This window comes from Pantherophis guttatus, chromosome 2 (assembly GCF_059756535.1).
Source record: "Pantherophis guttatus breed Tessera chromosome 2, ASM5975653v1, whole genome shotgun sequence".
Lineage (NCBI taxonomy): Eukaryota > Metazoa > Chordata > Lepidosauria > Squamata > Colubridae > Pantherophis > Pantherophis guttatus.
Window position 1 is genome coordinate 37,702,950 of NC_142064.1, and position 9,876 is coordinate 37,712,825.

Genomic DNA, 9,876 nt, shown 5'->3' on the forward strand with positions numbered 1-9,876 from the left:
ATATCTAGGATGCTTCTATCAAGACATCAGGCATTGTTCATTTTGTATTTGAGATTTCTTTTAGTTTTGTTCCTTCAAATGATATGCATCTATAAATTAGGTGTTTTTAATACAAAAATAAGAGTAACTACAAATACCTCTTGGCAAAATATTTGCCACATTTCAAAAGAAAGGGGGAAAATCAATAAAAAAACTTGTCAGACAATAGCTATTGCAATATAATATGCCAGCTCTTTTAAAAGCAGACTAAATAAACAGACCACTTACTACATTAATTGCAAAGACATGGAAGTTTTATCCAAGATGAATGTCTCCTCAGAACAGGATTTATAGAATTGCTTTATTTCAGGTAAAGTTAAGGAACTTGTAGCAGAGAATTAGTATATCAATAATTAAATAATATCAAAATAACTTAATAAAACATTAATAAATATTAATACTATAATCTAATATGTAAAAAATATCTGTCAATCAATAAAATGCAATTATATCAACAACAATATCATACATCTCAAATGTATACAAATCTTCATTCAAGCATTCCAAAAGTCTTTGTAAAGCCAGTTAGCTGTCCAGATGTGGAAAACCCACTTAGGGTTAGGGTTAGGGTTAGGTCTCCATGAACTTCGGAGAGCAAAATTAAGAGCCTTGGTGGCGCAGCAGACTAAAACCACTGTTAAGTAACACCAGCTGCCTGCAATTAATGCAAGTTCAAATCTCACCAGGCTCAAGGTTGACTCAGCCTTCCATCCTTTCGAGGTAGGTAAAATGAGGACCCGGTTTGTGGGGGCAATAAACTGACTTTGTATAAAAAGGAACACCGCTTGGGGGGGGGAAGCCCTACTAAGCAGGTATATACAAAAGTATGAAGGCTATTGCATAACGCATTGTAAGCCGCCCTGAATCTCCGGAAAAGGGCGGCATATAAATCGAACCAATAAATAAATAAATAAATAAATAAATAAATAAATAAATAAATAAATAAATAAATAAATAAATAAATAAATAAATAAATAAATAAATAAATAAATAAATAAATAAATAAATGGATGGATGGATGGATGGATGGATGGATGGATGGATGGATGGATGGATGGATGGATGGATGGATGGATGGATGGATGTCACCAACAGATTCCCTGCGCATCTGTATGAGTAGGAGGGCGTTGATTTTTACGTCTGTCCAATCTACGTTTCCTGTTAAAATACATGGGGAAATTCCATTAGAGGGAAAACACACAGTGTTAGAGACAGGTTCCATGAACTCATGAACTCAGAGGGCAAAATTTATCTCCAATGGATAACTACTGCATGCAATGCTTAAGAGGGTGGAGACTTTTTGGGTCAGCTGTATCTACATTTCCTGGCCAAATATATGGGAAAATCCCTTTGGAAGGCAAGTCCATTTAGGATTAGGTTTCCATTAGCTCAGAGAGTAAAATAGATATCACCAATGGATTCCTAGTGCATAGATATGATTAGGAAGGTGGAGACATTTGCAAACCATCCTCATATTGTTTCCCGGTAAAAGTCATGAGAAAGTCACATTGGGAAGAAAACCCATTTAGGGTTAGGGTTAGGTCTTCATGAACTCAGACAGCAAAATGGACATCACCAGATTCCTAATCAGTATATAACTGGTCATTTTCATTCTTTTAGAGAGTTGTTGAGGCCACTTGGAGGTTTATCTGTGTCCTCAGGGTCACCTGAGTAGTGCAAATTGGTGTGGAGCCTTCTTGGTGAAAAGACTGTGTTTTAGACAGGAGATAAATGGTGCCATATCCCCCCCTCTGTTGACAGGGCTGTTCAATTTTGACATAGATGACCCCTACCAGCAGTCCTCTCTATCCAAAATGTGCACCTTGCTGTCTTCAGAAGAGTGGCCTTTGTCTTTTAAACAAAGACAAACCACCTTTGGGACAACCATGACCTGGATAACTTAGAATCTCCATAGACATCTGGGAAAATCCCATTTTTGGGAAACCTCACTTAAGGTGAGGGTTAGGTCTCCATGAACTCAGAAAACAAAATGCATGTAACCAATACATAGGAAAATACATGGGAAAATCACATTGCAGGGGAAACCCACTTAGGGTTAGGGTTAGGTCTGCATGAACTCAGGGAGCAAAATGATGTCACCAATGGAGTCCTAGGGCAAAATAGGCCTTCTATGTCTTTCCTGTAGAATACATGGGAACATCACATTGTAGGGAAAAACCGTTTAGGGTTGGGTCTGCGTGAACTCAGGGAGCAAAATGGACATCACCAATGGATTCCTAACACATTGGTAAGATTAGGAGGAGGGCCCGAACTTTTTGAATCCATGTTCTATATCTTTCCTGGTAAAATACAATGAAAAATCCCATTGGAGGATATATCCACTTAGATATAGGTGTCCATGAACTCAGAGAGTAAAATGAATGTTGCCAATGGATTCTTAGTGCATTCGGAGAAAAAAACCACTTAGTGTTAGGTCTCCCTGAATTCAGAGAGCAAAATGGATGCTGCCATTGCATTTCTTGTATGATAAGGAAGGCAGAGACTTTTCCAGTTCACCTTCTATATCTTTCCTGTTTTTAGGGTTAGAAAGATCTTCATGAACCATAATGGATGTCACCAACAGATTCCTAATGCATTGTTATGATAAGGAAGGCTGAAATTTTCCCAGGCCACCTTCTAAATCTATCCTGGTAAAATACATTGGAAAATCCCATTGGGTGTAAACTCCAGGGTTATGGTTAGATTTCTATGAACTCAGATAACAAAATGGTTGTCACCAACGGATTCCTAATACATTGCAATGATTAGGAGAATGGGAAAATTTCCAGCCTGCACTGTATATGTTTGTTGGTAAAATACATGGAAAAAACCCATTTGAAGGTATATTGATTTAGGGTTAGAGGGTAAGGTCTCAATTACCTTGAAGAGAAAAATGGATGTAACCAACAGATTCCAAGCACATCGGTATGATTATGTGGGTGCTGACTTCTCCACCCTCTATATCTTTCCTGATATTTATTTATTTAGCGTATGGTTGGTCACACACAGTATTAAAACACTTCATTTTTACAGGTTAAGAACAATTAAAACAATAAAAAAACAGTAAGAAAATCTAAAAGGAAAACAGAAATAACATTTCAAAGTTTAATGTCGAGTTTGGAGATCCAGTCAGTAGCTGCCGTTGTTATGCAGAGGAAGTCCCTAGAATTTCCTGATAAACTTTATGGGAAAATTATATTGGAAGGAAAATGCACTTAAAGAGTTAGGGTTAGGTCTTCATGAACTCAGAGAGCAAAATGCAAGCCACCAATGGATTTCTAGCACATTGATATGATTAGGAGGGTGCACACTTTTCGTGGGAGGAATTTATAGGTAATCCTAACCCTAAGTAGATGTCCATTTTGCTCTCAGAGTTCATGGAGACCTAACCTTAACCTTAAGGTTTTTTCCCCCCACCAATGGGAATTTCCCATATATTTTACCACGAAAGATATAGAGGGCGGTCTAGAAAAGTCTCTGCCCACCTTATCATACAAAAACACTCAGAATCCATTGGCAACATTCATTTTTGTCTCTGAGTTCATGGAGCCCTAACCCTAAGTGGGTATATCCCCCAATGGGATTTTCCATTGCATTCTACCAGGAAAAATATAGAGGGCGGGCTCGAAAAATTTGGACCCTTCTAATTAGGCTGGTGCATTAGAAATCCATTGGTGACACCCACTTTCCTCTCTGAATTCATGGAGACCTACTCTAACTCTAAGTGGATATAGCTTCCAATATGATTTTCCCATAAATTTTCCCAGGAAAGATATAGATGGCAGAATGGAAAATTTTCCACCCTCCTAATCATACCAATGTGTTAGGAATCCCTTGGCAATGTCCATATTGCTCCCTAAATTCATGCAGACGTAACCCTCAGTGGATTTTTACGGCAATGTGGTTTTTCCATGTATTTTAACAGGAAACATAGAGGGCAGCTGGAAAAGTCAGAGCCCTCCTAATCATACACATCATACCTTTCCCACTACCAATTCTAGGAATTCAAAAGCTTTCATTCCCTGAAAATAACTTCCAGTTTTTAGATTATCTGAACCTGCTGATGGGACAAGCAGAACAATATTTTTGAGTTAGCACAAAGGTTTTGTTTTTGTGAAAAGGAAGTGCGTCATTGTACTGAATGCAGTTTTAGGTAGTAGTCTGAACTTTTTTTGGCATGCACCCGAGGACACCTCTCTGCTACATTATTTTCCATGACATTCTTGGATATAGTATTTATTTGCTCTTTGTTAATAACCAATCATCCCCTCTCCAAGTATATTGTTTCATATATACACACTATATGTGACAGCTCAAACCTCTAGATCAATTAATAGAGAGTAGGTGGCAGGGACCAAACATCCAAATGCCTAGGTTGTTGTGATGCCTCAGACCTTTCTATACTATCTCCTTTCAGAAATTCAAAGGTCCAACTATGGAAATTAGTTTGGTGTGTCCAAATTCTTTTGCTTTTAATGAACCAATTTTTCCCCATGAACTTTTAAAATCAAACTTATTTTGAAACACATAGAATAATATCAGTTGATGAAAGAAAAATGCTGACTGAACATAAAGAAATGCTTTGCATCCTAGTCAGAATGCTTAACCAATTACCTTTAAATAATTTTAAACAATTCTATTTTAATGTTAAAATTATGTTAGGACCACTTCTGAATATAACTTAAAAGAGAGAGCTTTTAAAATACAACTTATTTTGGAAAATGAAACTTTATTCTAAAATGTATCCAAAATTGCAAGACACAACACGATTAAAACAGATAAATACATTTTATATACAGAAAGCATTAAAACACAATTGTTAATATAATTTTATACCATTTTAATGAGTTTCCATCAACAAAATTTTACAATTTAAAGACTTCAATTGCAAAACAGTTTTAAAATCATATGTATAAATTATGTCTACAACAACTCCAATACAGGTAAAGTAAAATACAAAAATAATCAATACTGAAATTCAAATACAAAACCCCAAATAATGTTGCACAGGTACATATGTACACTTGCTGAAATCATGCAGTAACACAGTGCAACAAAATTAACTGTCTTAGTTTAAAACCTATCACAAAATGGAACAACCATATCTGCAAGCAGAAGAAAATATATATTTGTAATAAATCATAGTGCATTTAGAAGTTAAATTTTATAAAATGATTGCTGAGTGATTTATTTTAAAAACTTCCCAGTTGGTTCAGACATTTCACATAACTCTAAATTACACTTCTACGAAATTAAAATTTAGAACAGTTTAAAAAGATTTAATGCCAAAACATTTCTGCCTGTTTTCAGCTTTTAGTTTTGACATCGTATCTACTTGCAAGGTATCTGTATCACTTCCTTGTTGTCAAAGTATATGTTTATGAAATATTTGATCAAAATAAAAATTTAGACTAAAGTAGGTGAAATTAAAGACATACCTTGCTAGGAAGGAAGGAAGGAAGGAAGGAAGGAAGGAAGGAAGGAAGGAAGGAAGGAAGGAAGGAAGGAAGGAAAAGACACTAGACTTAATATGTCCAGTTATGTGCCAAAGCATATACATACAAGCTGTATATGGTGAAAAATGTCTATACCTAAGACTTTGACCACAATGGTCTTGATTGCACAAAAACACATCTCAAAGGAATTTATGGCTTGAATGACATTTCAGACAATTAGGTGAGCTAAGTCATTTGTGAGTGTGGTTTCTTGCACAACATTAGGCCACACTGTAGAAAGTTAATGTTCAAAGAACTGTGCAGTAAAATATTTAATATGCTCCAACAGGAAAAATATACTTGTTACAATTTATTTTGCCTGGCCAGAATTTTTACATTAGCTGCCATTTGGTTTGCCACAATCCAAGTTTATTGATTCCATAGTAATTTGTATTTAATCAAATTTTAATCACTTTGATAAGATTTATCTATATGCTCTGGTTCTTGCTTAGAATTCTCTTGGCAAATCAAGCCAAGAGTTGAAAATAACAGATTAACCAGGGGGGGAGCATGATGTGCATGTGTATAAATACATATACTGTAATATACAATGGTATGTGTATATATCTACATACATACATACATGCTGTATTCTAAATAGGGTTTCACATTCTGTACAAAAGGTCACTTAGACGTATATTACTGCAAAAATAGGCCAATTTTTGTATGCACACAGTCTTATAGTATTTCTGGAACCTGTGATAGGATACTGAATGAGATGCTGGTGGTATGTAAAGTCAGGAAGAAAAGTTTCTTTTTACTAAAAGGAAGCAAAAGCCTGTAGTTTTTAGTATAAAAGGTGGAGAACAGGGATTGCTAAAAATAGAAATAGTAGTGTTAACACAATGCATATTGTAGATAATTTTAACTACAATAATATCATTTGTTCTAAATTCTCTTAACTCAGCCCTACAAGATACATAGTACTGAAATTGTTTTGAAAAATAAAGGGTGCTAAACATATTATATATATATATATATATATTGCTTTTTTCACAGGTTTGTTGGAAATAACAGGAAATATTGCTGGATTGATTTTTTTGCTGTAAAAATCAAACAGCAGTGAAACTTCTTCCGTGGTCTGGAATTTTCCTCTTTCATGATTGAAGGGTACATGAGTGAACAGCAACATGAATTGCTAAGGGCCAATCCCAAATACATAAAAAAAGAACATGTAGTTGCTGATAAATTAAAAAAAAACCCAGTGGAAGACAGATGAGAACAATTTGGATAAAAACAAATAATATGTTTATGATAAAATTATAATGAATATGGAAAGATGATCAAGCTCAGCTTTCTCAGACTAAAATATTATTAGCATCCCCCATTGTTTTCAATATTTCAGAATTATAATTCAATTAAAATTTGTTTAAAATGTATTTAATTTACAGAATGTCTAAAAACTTGATAGAAGAATAAATTGCTACAGAAAACCACTATAAAATAGGTGAGTGTATAAGAATATTTTCAATTCATTAAACCATTGTGCTAATATGTGATCTCATATTAATGTTGCAAGGTATTGTAGTTGGGAATACATTCCAAATACGTCCTACGATTTGCCTCTACAATATTTCTATTTAATCAGTATGAACATTACTCATATTTAACATAACTTGTAAATTATGTATTGTCTAATTTTTATTTTAATTTTTTGAAACGAGTGTTTACTAGACAACCATTTAAATGTACAGCGGAATATTTTCATTAGCTAGCTTTCCATGAGATTCATACATACCTAAAGCAAAGTTATTTTTGACTGTAAACCTTATACATACATACAATAGAATTTACTCCTGGACAGCACTGTTGAGGGGTTAAATACAGTTGAACATATTTCATAAAATCTGTAGCTTCTTTAATACATTATATGGATTGAATGGACAAGTTATAGTACAATAAATTTTTGCCAGTATTTGTTATACGACTTATAAAGAATACATTTTGAAACTATTAAGGTAGTCACATTCTAAAAATTAATTGTGACTAGGACAATTTTAACTAAACTAATTAATTCCACTAAACTATATTTGGTCACACATAATTGGACCTATAACCAAAATAGTGTCTTCAAGGTCTATATGCAGCCCTGAGATTCTGCCCTGTTGATTGATGATGTATTTTGATTCCAATTCCTAATTTCTTAATAAATTAACATACTAAAGTACAAGTCCTCAACTTACAACCATTTATTTAGTTACTGTTTGAAGTTACAATGGCACTGAAAAAAATACTTTGGTTTTCACTTATAACCGTTGAAGCATCCCTATGGTCACATGATCAAAATTCTGGCTCTTGACAACTGGTATTTATGACAGTTGCACTGTCCTAGGGTCATGTGATCACTATTTGTAACCTTCCCAGCTGACCTCTGACAAAATAAATAGGGGAAGCCAGATTCACTTAATAACTTCACGATTCACATAACAACTGCAATGATTTGCTTAGCAATTGTGGCAAAAAAGGTCATAAAATAGGACACACCTCACTTAACTGTCTTGCTTAGCAACAGAAATGTTGGGCTCCATTGTGATTGTAAGTTGAGGAGGACTATCTGTAGCAATTTCACTATCCATTCTGAATATTAAAAAAGCCAGTTTTATTTACTGTAATAATTGGATTTCTGCAAAAACACTTTGTTTTTACACTGTGTAGAATATTGTTTTCTGTTCCACTATGGATGTAAGGGAGGATTCATAACTCATATTCCTCAATTAGTGACCTGTCTGCTATTTCCTGAATTCTGAGAATCTGAATTTCAATGTCATGATGTGGAAATTCATACAAGAAAATTTGTTTCTGAATGTGGATAGCCTCTGAAAGTCTTGGAATTTGTTTAAAGTGAAAAACTAAGAAACTTACAGATTTAAATAACACATTAACCTTCTGTAGAAAAATGGATCTAACGCCTATTAAGCCTTAATACTTTATCAACCTCTTGAAAAGTTTTTGGTTAATGTGAACCAGTTTTTTAAAAATAGAAAAATTATACCTTACGTGGTTTTCCCAAGTGGTTTATTTGTTAGGTATGGAACTACAAGCATGTACATATCCATTTTATATCAACACTTTCACATTCTTTCCTCTATTCCTTATATTCTAACTTTTGTGTGATGTGTTTCCTTTCAGTAAAAATACACAGAGATACAGTACCATAAAATAATGGACAATAAATTGAAACAAGCTTGTTTCTGTGGAAATTTTTAGTACTGATATTTCACTTGTTTTGAAAAAGACCAGAGTGATGCAATATGAAACAGATCAAGGAAAGATGTGGCATAGGGGCACTTTGATGAAAGGAGGAAGACAATGCAGCTTCTCAACAGAAGTACTTGAAAATCTCTTTCATGGTAATTTCATTTCATTGCTTTCAGACAATGGTGTAATAAAAGCACATTCTTATTCAGTACATTAATTAGTTTGTAATTTAATACTGATGGCTTAACAGACTAGCAAATTTCAAACCTATTTATGGCTACTGGAGATTATAAATTGATAATACTTTTAATATTCAAAGATTGCAGGCCTTGAAGTATTAGGAATCACAAGAATTTTTAGGTTGTTGTATGTATGAGTTTTTCTTGGGTAACAGCCATTTTAGGGAACAAAATAATGAACTTAATTAGTTCTTGATCTGATGTTAAAAGTTGGAGTGTGTATATTTTTACCTGCTGAATATAGGTAGAAAGTAAAGCATGGATTCACCAAATAATTTTTCTGCAAGATTTTGATAGCAAGCAATGAAAATAAGCTTTACTGCTTACTCTTGGTTGAAGAAATACACATGGTTTTCTACATAATAAAAACTTGTACTTTAAATGTTCTAAACTTCTCTCACCACACATAAAAAGCTGAAACTTAGTTTTCCTATATTCTAGGAAAATCCTGAATTTTTGCTAGACTATAGTATAGTAATCTATAGTATATTATAGTCTTTCCTCTTACTTGCAAATAAATGAAAATGCTGTTTCTATCAATATTTTTATAATACAAATCTCTAAAATGTGTTTAAAATTCAAAAAAATTGTTTAAAATTCCAAAAGCCAAAACCATTTTCTAAAAACAAAACAAAATCTGGTCTTCAACATCACTCAGTAGATATACACAAAGACAACTGGCCAAGGATCTAAAAATAGTAACTGTAGTAGTTATCGTAGGTGATGAAATAAAAGCTAATTTTCCCACTCAAATTGTGGGATTTAGCTTTAACTTGATAAGACTCATCTAAATTAAATCTTTCTGGAAAGAGAGGATAATCATTGGCAAATTTATTAAACAAGCCTTAAGTACTAATCCTAAAAATCCCAATGCATATATAGCCATTATTTCGCATGCCAAATTC